Raw genomic sequence first — 12,808 nt, 5'->3', positions numbered from 1 at the left:
TTTAAATCAAAGCTGGACATCTTCCTGTCAAGAGTCCCAGATGAACCTACCTCACGGCAGGAGGTGCAAATGAGAGTAGCTATATCAAACTCCATTCTTCACCAAGTGCCACATATTAGACGAGGTTCGTCGTAATAACAGTGTAGCACAAGACAGCGGTGCATCAGCATGGCCGCAGCTCTGAGCTGAAACTAGGAAAAAAAAAATATATATATAAAAAAAGGAAATGAAGAAAATGCTGACAAAATAATTTAAGTAAGGGAGAGTGTATTTAATTAGGTGAAAGTTCTTTTTACCGGTTGCGCATTTGTTATGCTTATCAAAAAGATATTTTGAGTGAGATAGAGATAGAGTTCCTTTCTGATTGATTTTTTTCTCTTATCTGACTTTATGTTGGGTTTGCTGTCTCTTATATGTGAAAAAAGAGGCTCCAGAGTTGTTTAAGATTTGCTTGGTTTCGCGCCTAAAATTTCTTGTAGACAATGGTCAATACAATTTTGATTGGTCATTATAAAGGGGGTCACGTGAATGTTTGAATGGAAGTTGGTGTTGGGGTAAGAAAATAGGCTCCAGAGATGTGAAAATTTGGCTAGTATTGTGCCTAAAATTTCTTATTGGTCATAATAAAGAGGTCACGTGAATGTGGTCATAATAGAGAGGTCATGTGAATGTTTAGAATGAATGTTGGTGTGGGTGGTGTATGGAGTTTTCGAAAATAGCCTTTTAGCTTGTAGTTAAGGAGTGTATTTTCCGCTTGACTGAATTTGAGCTGGATAAGTAAGTTCCTTAAGGACAGGAAGAGCTATATGTATGTATGTGTGCGCGTGTGTGTGTGTGTGTGTGTTTATATGTATGTTGGGACGTGCGCGCATGTATATATGTGTGCATGTGTACAATTTTCAATATTTATAGTTCTGCTGGCCTTGTGCCTGTATCGGGAAGCAACGTGTTTGTGTGAAGTCAATATTTACAGTCATTTCCAAAAAATAGTGTTGGATGTTTTGCACCCGTATCAAATTATGTGTATGTGTGGAACCATATATTTGCGTGTGTCATGGTGTTAATATCTGGCAATTCCCACTGAAGCCCTCACTGTTACACAAACCAAGTTCCCCTTGTCTGTGATGGTCTGGGGTTGGGGTGTGGCATGTGCAATGATGGCTACGTTGTGTTTCCACAGTTTTTCCTACAAGGGCTTTTGATCAATACGGCTGCATACCTTGAGATATTGGAGATGCCTCTCAAGCTCTGGATCAAGACAGTTGCTTTGGAGTAGAGCCGTATGTGTTCTTGCAAGACTCTGCTCCCTCTCTCACAGCCTGCATAACCCAGAACTAGATGGCTGAAAATTTTCACGATCCTGTTACCCCTAACATTTGGCCTTCTAGCTCTCTAGTTTTCAACCCCCATAGAAACTACATCTGGGGCATTGTTGAGAGGGAGACCAACAAGAACACCCACAATACCAAGGACTCATTGATGTCTGTTATTAGGGGATGTTTTGCAAGCATAAATAAAGACCACTTAATCAACACATTTAGTCAATTCAGAAGCTGTACTGAGGTAATAAGCATAGCTGATGGTGGTTTTTATTGAATAGCCTTTAGATTTATTTGTGTTAGAGTATGTTTACATCCAATAACTGAACACTGCTGTATATGGTGGCTATATAAGCAATGTGTTTGGAGGTGAGAATGGGTTAAATGGGTGCTGATGAAGTGGAAAAAACCCCATGAAATATGGCATATACACCCAAATATTCTGTAAAAATATATTAGTTTTCCTTACATTAAAACTTTGTACTGAAATAGACAACATACTCTGCATGTATATACCTTTGTATCTGTAAATATATATACATATATATAACTAAAAATAAGGGTGTCTGAGAGACACCCTGGATCTTGAATTATTCAATAATATTTTTTGCTAGTCTATTTTGTCCCTCTGTCTTATCTCATGGTATGATATGAACATTTAACATGGTTTTTAAAGTCAGGGTTTTGACTGCTATTACGGTATGGTGGTGTCTCTCAGACACCCTTATTTTTAGTTGTAAAAAAATTATTACCTTTGTACGGTATTTTTTCCCCTGCTGGCCACTTGATAATATCAATATTTAAATATCGATATTATCCCTATTTATAAATTTATATCTCTATATATAAACGGCAGTTTGTCTGTGCGTGTTTCTGTGTGTCTGTTTGCTTGTACCCTCACCCTGACCACGGCTTTCAACCGATTCTGATGAAACTTGACACACACATAGCCCAATGTCATAATTCAAAACTAACGCAGCCAAAATTTTGAAAAGTTCCCCCAGTTCTGAAAAACATCGATAAATTCGACATGGGGTCGAGAATCAGAAACACGAACCACAAACTGTCTAGGGGACGCAACTCCATCCTTTTTTAACTCAAAAAAAAATTTACCATATTTTTTTCCATTTTTTGGCTATAACTCTCTAAAAATGCTTTATAGTTATTTCCCTTACAAACCTGAGCAACGCCGGGCGATACTGCTAGTATATATATATATATATATATATATATATATATATATAAAAATACAGTGTACATTAAAATACATAAGAGATGGCCATAAGAGGACATCTGACTTGCTAGAAAGAGTAGTTAAACTACAAACCACTAAATAGTGGTAATTTTGAAAGGAAATTTCGAAATTACCACTGTTTAGTGGTTTGTAGTTTGACTACGCTTTCAAGCGCGTCAGATGTCCTGTTATGGCTATCTCTTATATGTTTGAAAGTACACTGTATTTTTATATGAATAATATATAGTCTATTGACTAGTTTTTTCTTCTCACTAGACCACTAGTAGCAAAGAATTTTTCTAAAACTTTTTTGCTACCTTAAGATTTATTGATATATATATATATATATATATATATATATATTATATATATATATATATATATATATATGTATATGTATGTATATATGTATGTATGTATTTATGTATTTATGTATGTATGTATGTATGTATGTATGTATGTATGTATGTATGATATACCTAGTAAGTAACCAATGAAGCACATTCACTACCTGTAGCTACCTGATGTCATCAACAGTATTTACACAATTGTTGGTAGATCTACAACAGGAATTCCTCAGTGTTTATTTTGTATACAACAAATGCAAAATTTCTTGTATATTCCATTTTCCACCTGTCATATGTGTTATATATATATATATATATACACACACACATACATACACATATATATACATACATACACACAGGTATGTACATATATTCATATTTATATGTGGGTGTATGTAGACAGATAGACGTGTATACATATATATGTATATATATACATATATACATATATATGTATATATATATACAAACACACGTATTGAAAAGTGTAACGTCATTATATGATACAATGGAACACTAATATTAGTTAATACATACATCCAACAAACCATTTATAAATGTAATGGAACAGAAAGAAAATAAAGGTAAAAATACCACACCTTTTGTTAATCACTATGTAATAAGAATTTCTATACACACACACACACACATCTATATTTGTATGTGTGTATCAGTGATTTCATATGTATATATACTCTTTACTCTCTTTTACTTGTTTCAGTCATTTTGACTGCGGCCATGCTGGAGCACTGCCTTTAGTCGAGCAAATCGACCCCGGGACTTATTCTTTGTAAGCCCAGTACTTATTCTATCGGTCTCTTTTTGCTGAACCACTAAGTGACGGGGGACATAAACACACTAGCATCGGTTGTCAAGCAATGCTAGGGGGACAAACACAAACACACACACACACACACACACATACACATATATATATACATATATACGACAGGCTTCTTTCAGTTTTCGTCTACCAAATCCACTCACAAGGTATTGGTCAGCCCGGGGCTATAGCAGAAGACACTTGCCCAAGATGCCACGCAGTGGTACTGAACCCGGAACCATGTGGTTGGTTAGCAAGCTACTTACCACACAGTCACTCCTGCGCCTATGTTTGTTATTAAAAAATTTTTTTTAGATATTCACACAATCTGGGTAAACCCTCAGCCAGCATTGTTGATTTACTGTGGTAATCATGAAAAGGGACCTAAATATTCAAGTCTAAATATTTAACTAAATGCACTCACACATGCATCAACACACATTTCAAGAAAGATTTTCTTAAAATAGAAATTATTAATTATATAAAAATATCTTGAAAAAAAAAAAAAAAAAAGAATGACATGAACTGCCTGAAAGGAAGTTTTCTTAGAAAATATAAGAAAATCTTTTTTAGATATTGTGACTATAGGCACAGGAGTGGCTGTGTGGTAAGTAGCTTGCTTTACAACCTCATGGTTCTGGGTTCAGTCCAGAGCAGTCTGCTCCAGACAGAGAAGGGTGGCGATCAGCTGTCCACAAAGGTGCCAAGACGTGCGAGACCAATAGGATCACTGCTGCAGAAGACCGCAGACAAACCAGGAAGAACAGAGCTAACAACCCTGTAGCAGGCACTACCATTCCCCGTCCACACTGTCAAAGACTCTTTTGGGCGCAGATTGGCCTCCTTAGCCATCGGCGGACTCACAAAACAGGCCCACTCCCACCCAAGGATGACGAGATGGTCTTCGTCGCATTGACAGACAAACTACATGTATATATATGTGTGTGTGCATGTGTGTGTGTGTGTGTTTGTGTGTCTATGTCCCCTCCCCATCACTTGACAACCGATGTTGATGTGTTTACATCCCCATAACTTAGCAGTTCGGCCTAAAGAAACCAATAGGATTAATACTAGGCTTACAAAGAATAAGTCCTTGGGTCGATTTGTTCGACTAAAGGCAGTGCTCCAGCATGGCCGCAGTCAAATGACTGAAACAAATAAAAGAATAACATCATGTTTCTTTGTAAAAACTCTGTTGAACACACACACACACATGCACACACACATATATATATATATAAGACAAAGCATAAATAATGGTCATTACAAGTTTATTTCCACTGTAGTAAATTTGAATTACAGCTGTTTCTATAGGTTAATTATTGATAGGTTACTAATCGGCCCATTGATCAGTTGGGAAAAATTGAACAACCTAAATAAGTTATGCTATTTTCATCAGAGTCACTTCTGTCTATAACAGATGTGTGTGTGTGTGTGTGTAATAATTTCATATTCTGGTATACACCTTGTTATATGTTTAAAGCCTCTTCACAGTATTCGGTTACCTGATGTCAACAACAATATGGCAGTATATGCTACTGGACTTGCTTCAGGAATTCCTTTGTGTCCATTAAATTTATATACACTTGTGAATCCCATTTTCTTCCTCTCATATGTGTGTGTGTATGTATGTATGTATGTATGTATGTATGTATGTTTGTTTTATGTATGTATGCATGCAGGTATGTATGTATGTATGTATGTATGTATGTATGTATGTATGTATGTATGTATGTATGTATGTATGTATGTATGTATGTATGTATGTATGTATGTATGTATGTATGTATGTATGTATGCATGCATGCATGTATGTATGTATGTATGTATACATGCAGATTTGTATGTTTTGTTTTATGTATGTCTTCTCATGCATATACTTGCATGTCTAGACATGCTCATATATAATTAAATGAATCAAAACCATGATTTTGTGATCATGAGTGCAACACACCAGGGATCACACCCTCACTGGTTCTATAACAAATTATCCTTAAGGTGACTGGTTCAATAACAAGTCTTCCTAACGACAGGTATCACAACCAAGATTGGGCCATGTAGGATGCACATGCTTATTTTGGATCCATTTAGGGAGGAAAAGGAAGTTACTCTGATGACTGAGTCAGCTTGGAATCTTCATATAACCTATCAAGAATTGTGCCTTAGGCAAAAGTCACCACGGCACTTTTGTGTATTTGCTTTGATGACTGGTTGGGATTTGAAACACCATATCATCATCTTTATTTCTCTGAAGGTGATGATTGGGTGCTTCAATATTCATGAGAGCTATGCTAACAGAGCACAAGCTTCTCATAGGTCCTCCCATGATGGACAGGTTAAAGGATAGAGAGCAGACTAATATGAAACACCTCTTCTCAAGGATAAAAAATGGGTTTGCATAGGGTCATCACCTCTGTTTAGAAAAAAAAGCAAAGTTACAGAAGCATTAATACCAAGACCTACATTTTATTGCCTTTTGCTTTTACATCTTAAGCCCACCACCTCCACTGTCTATGGAGCATAAGCTATCAACAACTTTTCCCCACTGCTCTCAATTCTGTGTTGTCTTCTCCCAGGTCTTGTTGGATTTGAATTGTCATCAATGCTTTTGAACTTTGCTTTTTCTGTTCTATGTAGGAGCGCTGGCCCTACACAAACTCATTCTTACCTCAGGGTATATCCTCCTCCTCCTCATCACCACCACCACCTCCACCACCATCGTCATCGTCGTCGTCGTCATCTAATGTCCATTTTCCATACTGGCATGGGTTGGATGATTTGACAAGAGCTGGCAAGGCCGAGAGCTGCACTAGGTTCCATTGCCTGTTTTCGCATGGATGCTTTGTATGTGGCACCTGCACCAGTACTTTTTACATGGCTTCATCACCAGCATTTTTTTTATTTGACACCAACACCAACAGAGTTACCATCCATTTTAGTCTGGTCTCTATCCTTTCACCTGTCCAGAATTGGAGGCCTTCAGGTCATTACTACAGCACACAAACCACCACAGTGTAACAAGGACTTGAACTTGTGGTGTTCAATGCTGTTTAGTTTCACACTCCATGTGATCCTCTAAGTAACTCTATGTAAAACTAGTAACTTTTCAGTAGAAAGATTTGGTTTTTATTTTGTTAGTATTACCAAATGTATTGTTTAGTATTAGCCCTTTGTAGAAGATGTAATTTGTGAAGAGATTACTAATTAATTAATGATTAATCCTCCTCTTTAATAAGATTAGCAGCTGACTTGTTTGTTAAAAGCTGGTACATAAAATCTAAATTAATCACTAAGATTTATTATGTTTTAACAATTTTAATTTTGCTAGAATTGCAACTTCTAAATGAAAATCTGCTGCTAGAACATTTAAATTTAAGAATCACACACACAGACACAGACACAAACAAACATTTCAGGTACCCTCCCAGTTTTGCTCTTAGATGAATTACTTTGCCTGCACCCTACCATGTCTTAACCTTAGTGGTGTGCTAGAGAGATGACTGCGCTGGTAAGGTCATGTGGCGAGAATGGATGACGATAACTGTATGAAAAAGTGTCACACCCTAGCGGTTGAGGGAACCTGAGGAAGAGGTAGACCCAGGGAGACATGGGATGAGGTGGTGAAGCATGACCTTCGAATGTTAGGCCTCACCGAGGCAATGACTAGTGACTGGGACCTTTGGAAATATGCTGTGCTTGAGAAGACCTGGCAAGCCAAGTGAGATCATAACCTTGTGGCCTATGCCAGGGGTGTAACCTGCTCACTCATGTGTACCTTTCCTTCATTGGACACTAAACTCTGCTTGCGAAGACCTGTTGAGGCAAGTGAAATCAAATTCGATGACTGGCATCTGTGCTAGTGGAGTGCTAAGAGCACCATCTGAGCGTGATCGTTGCCAGAGCAGCTAACTGGATTCCGTGCCGGTGGCATGTAAAAAGCACCATTCGAGCGTGATCATTACCAGCGTTGCCTTACAGGCACTTGTGCTGGTGGCACGTGAAAAAAACATTCAAGCGAGGTCGTGCTACTGGACTGGATCCTGTGCAGGTGGCATGTAAAAAACACCATTTGAGCATGGCCATTGCCAGTACCGCCTCACTGGCCCTCGTGCTGGTGGTACGTAAAAGCACCCACTACACTCTCGGAGTGGTTGGCATTAGGAAGGGCATCAAGCTGTAGAAACTCTGCCAGATCAGATTGGAGTCGGGTGCAGCCATCTGGTTTGCCAGTCCTCAGTCAAATCATCCTACCCATGCTAGCATGGAAAGCGGATGTCAAACGATGATGATGATGATGAGGATGATGTTTCTCTGTCAAATGTAATTCTTATTTGGTCACAAATTACCTTGTAGCTTTGAGATTTTGATGATGTGATTGTTCATTTTTAGAATGACATAGTAGGGTAGGTGTGAGAGGTCAGATCTGGCTGGTTTGAACACAAAACATGTAGAATATTTTGGCCGGGTATGGCTGGTTTATGTGCTAAAGGGTTAAGCAGTGATGTTTCCAAAATGTAAACCCCAATCCTTCAATGATTAAACAACACTAATAACCACAAAGTGCTTGATTGGTTGTCACTGGTTTATTGCCACAATTTGACCCAAACTGACCGATGGAAGTTAAATTTCTCTATAATAAAGAAATCATTTTGTTTTTTTTCCCTTCACTTTACTTCTGAGTGTGTGAGGAGCTGGTTGTGTTTTTAAATTCACAAAGCTTTAAAAAACAAGAGGTACTGAGTCAACATGTTACTCAATAAATACAACTCCAATTATAAGTGTTGAGTGCTATATTCCATCAACCATACCTTTTCTATTCCCTACCCCCATTTCTAACTATCTGTATCCTCTCTTATACTCATCTTCCTGTTTCCTGAGAGTTTGCTCTTGCAATGCATCACTATCATCTTTATTCCCTCCTGACTACTGCAGCTCACCCCTATATAATGTGTGACAGCCATATGGCCCCTCTGTAGACAGGTACCTATGCTTGTCTCTCTATCATACATTGGTCTTGGCATAAAGCCATGTCCCTACCTTGAATATTCCCCCTTATTTAGTAGTGGGAGCTTTTTGCTTCTTCCCTATTCTCTCTTCCTGTCTTGCATGTTACCTGGCAGCCTCTCTAGTACACACTGCAAAGTGGTTGGTGTTTGGAAAGGGCATCCAGCTGTAGAAACCATGCCAAAGCTGACACTGGAGTTCAGCATAACCCTGTGGCCAGCCCAATCCTACCAAACTGTCCAACCCATTCCAGCATGGAAAAAAGAAATGTTCAATAATGGTGATGATGAATGTAGATGTAGAAATATGTGCATGCATGTATGTGTTCCACATAAAATGCACCCAGTATTCTCTGGAAAGTGGTAGGCTTTAGGAAGGGCAACCAGAGCTTTTCTGTCATTTAAATCAGGCGTGGTCAATATATTTTGGGAAGTGGGCCACATAAGACATGACTCATCATCACACAGATCATCCTACTAAAAAAAATTCAAGGTAATTTTTCATTAAGCATGCCTTTCAAAAAGTCTTACAGATTGCAGTTTGCCCATGATTTTAGTATACCATATACATTTCAGCATTTCTTAAAATATCAGTCAGTATAATATGGCTGTTAAAGTTGTACTCACTAATATACTTGTAGTATAGATATATTTCTTTGTTAATGAAATTACAGTTATGGTTGAGCAGGTTTGAGTTTGCTTAATTAAAAATAGTGCAATGGATAATAAGGCTTTCATGCGGAATAATTTCATAAAATGACATATTTATACTGAGAAGAGTTTCACCTTATTGATCAAATATGTCTTGGTCGATGGGATTTTTATATTTAGTCAGCTGAGACTCCTATATCTAAATCCTGGTCTATAATTTTCTTGTTGGTTATTAAACCAGTGTGATTTTAAAAATAGGGTTGGCCTTGAGTTTATACTATATAACTTCCTATTTCTGTTTTGTCATCACGAAGTACATTACATTAATGCTAATAATAAAGAGTGGATTTTCTATGGTAGAGTGACATTAATAAATTTTGAAAATTACATAGATTCTTGTTGATTTTAAAAGTGACATTCGCAGCCGCACCTGTTTCTTTGCAAATAACTAAGCCTTTGCATAGAACAACTGGAGATATAGGTGTGTACACACCCTCATACACACATACATGCAGAGGCACACATACAGAAGCACACACAGCTACTCAGAGGCACACAGACCTACACACACAAATAATTACTTCAACATATATCATACAAACACACACACACACATGCAAACACACACACACACACGTGTACACACACACACACATGATGTTGTAGCTAGAATACTATATAATGAAATCTGTCCAAAGGATAACCCTGAAGACAATGGTAGAAGCCATAGCCACTCAAAAAAGGAATACTGGTGGAATGTCCCAGTGAAAACCTCAATAAAATGTAAGCACAACAGACCTGATATAATGATTTGGGATAGAGAAGAGAAACTGTGAACAGTTGTGTAAATCAGCTGTCCAGCAAATTTTAACATAAAGCTGAAGATCAGTGAAAAAGAGAATATCTATGCTGAACTATTGAGAAATCTACAGTTACTGTATCCAGATTACAAGTTCAGGTTTATACCTGTAATTATTGGGATGCTGCCTAAATACCAATCTTGAGAAATTAGGTTTCTCAAGACCAGAAAGGAGAAAGCTGATTTGAAGACTACAGATCCAAGCCAACACAGGAACTGTAAAAAGTGTAAATCTTTCCAGAAGTTTATCATTTAAATATGTATGAGTATGTCTGGATAGGCAAGTATATGCATGAGAAGACGTACATAAAACAAAACATACAAATTTGCGTGTATACAAACATACATACACACAAAAATAACTTGTTGATGTTGAAATTCAAATGAAGGGCCCTTGAATGTAGGCTAGAAACTGGCTCTTCCTCTATTGAAATCTTGAAATAAAACTGAATAAGGACATACACACATGCATGCATATATACATACAATGCCTTTTGCATTTTTGTTCTTAAAATAGGTATATCATATCATTGCCCACGAAATAGTTGTCTCAAAAATTCCTATCAAACCCACAGCTTGAAAAGTAAGACATAAAAATGATAATCTCTATATAATAATATATTTGATATAAGATACTTGATATAAACATAAGCTGTGACTGCAGAGGACATGTGAATGCTTGAAAGAAATTAAGTTAGCAAGCTCTGCTGGATCTGCAATATCAGTGTACATGTATAACAGAGTGTAAGGGTCTTAAGAGAAAAACTGGACATAAGAGGCATCAGATGTAGTGTGCAAGAGAGAAGACTGAGCTGGTACGGTCATGTGTTATATATTGACGAGGACAGCTGCATAAAGATGTGCCAATCTCTAATTGTTGAGGGAACCTGTGGAAGAGGAAGACCTAGGAAAATATGGAATGAAGTTTTGAAATATGATCTTTGGTTGTTGAGTGTCATGGAGGCAATGACAGATCTGGCAATTTGCTGTGCTTGAGAAGACACATCAAACTATGTAAAATCATGGTCATGTTAGTGACAGCGACATGTAAAAGACATGCAAGTACACTCTTGGAATGGTTGGCATTAGGAAGGATAGCCAACTGTGGAAACCAACCCAAAACAGTCTGGAGCCTGGGGCAGCTCTTTGGTTTATCAGCTCCAGAAAAACCGTGTTACCCTTGCCAGCATGGAACACAAATGTTAAATGATGAGGACGCCGACGACGATATAAGAATTGTATTGAAAGAACTGAGCAGAACCAACCAAAAGCATTCCAGACAAGAACTCAGATATCGGGTTGCATACTTAATTAAATTCCAACATGGTCGTACCATACAGCTATGGTACGACCACACTTGGAATTCGCATCATCAGTTTGGAACCCCTATCTTGCTCAGAACATTGACCTCCTGGAATCTGTCCAGAGACGTGCAACCAAACGCATACCCTCCATCAGACACCTACCATATTCTGAGCGCCTTGTTTCCCTGGGCATGGATTCACTGAAGCTCCGGCGTCTGGCGACGGACTTGGTAAACACCCACAAAGTTATCAAACACCTCACCAACAACAACACTGAACACCTTTTTGATCTCCATGTGTCTAACACACGTGGACATGCCTACAAAGTCAGAAAACAACACAGCTCCCATGACTTTCGGAAACATTTTTTCACGCTCAGAGTTGCTGAAGCATGGAATAAACTGCCTGCGTCAGTTGTTGACTGCCATGACACTGCATCCTTTAAGGCCCTCATGCTTTCCGAAATCCGCCGAAACTACACCTGATTATATATACACTTTAGATGAGTTGTAGTGCACTTGAGCACTGTACACAATTATTATTATTATTATTATTATTTATATAATTCAAATGGACAATGCACAACAGAAAATCTGGGGATGTACAGGGTGTCCATAAATTACCTTTACAATTTGAAAAATTCAGAAAATAAAAAAAATGAAGATAACTCAGCAGAGTTTATGGGAAAACATTGAGAAACAAAGTTTTATTAGAAATATCAGAACACTTCCTCATGGTCTCCATTGGCTGCATGTAATCTGTTGAGTTATCCCAATGTTTCAGGTTGTAAAGGACATCCTGTAGAAACAATAATCTTTTCCTCATGGGGTGTATAATAAGCAAATAAAACAAGATGGAAGAAACAAAATTATCCAGCATTTATTTAAAGGACCCAGTTGTTCTTCCACCTATGCATTGTGGCTATAATGCCTCTCTGTATGTTATTTATACTAATCCCTGTTCTTATTACCCTGTGTGTGTAAGTGAAAGCAGGGTATTGTAAATACTCATCTTTGTGTGTGTGTGTTAGCAAACTTACTGGAAAAACGGCCGAACGGATTTTCACCGAATTTGGCAGACATACACGTTGGGTGAGTGGCTCGAACTCATTATTTTGGATTGATTATCTTCAAAACTGGCGTACGGGTGAATCAAAATGTTTTTTTTTTTTCTTTGTTACATATGTATAAACGGTAAGCAGGGTAAATAACTCTTGATGTCATTTTGTTGACATGAATTCGTAGGAATATATTTATTCAATTTAA

General features: G+C 37.7%; 1 long non-coding RNA gene across 1 annotated transcript in view; it reads left to right on the top strand.

Annotated features, from left to right (window-relative positions):
* The window catches only part of LOC118764485, a 21,668-nt gene extending 10,185 nt beyond the window's left edge, over positions 1–11,483 (top strand). Inside the window, exons 2-3 of the long non-coding RNA XR_005000291.1 lie at positions 261–267; positions 11,474–11,483. This is a non-coding gene — a long non-coding RNA (uncharacterized LOC118764485). The remainder of the gene's footprint in view (positions 1–260; positions 268–11,473) is intronic.
* Positions 11,484–12,808: the final 1,325 nt, after the last annotated feature.

Source organism: Octopus sinensis, linkage group LG8 (genome assembly GCF_006345805.1).
Source record: "Octopus sinensis linkage group LG8, ASM634580v1, whole genome shotgun sequence".
Classification (NCBI taxonomy): domain Eukaryota; kingdom Metazoa; phylum Mollusca; class Cephalopoda; order Octopoda; family Octopodidae; genus Octopus; species Octopus sinensis.
This window is presented reverse-complemented; position numbering and strand designations above follow the sequence as displayed.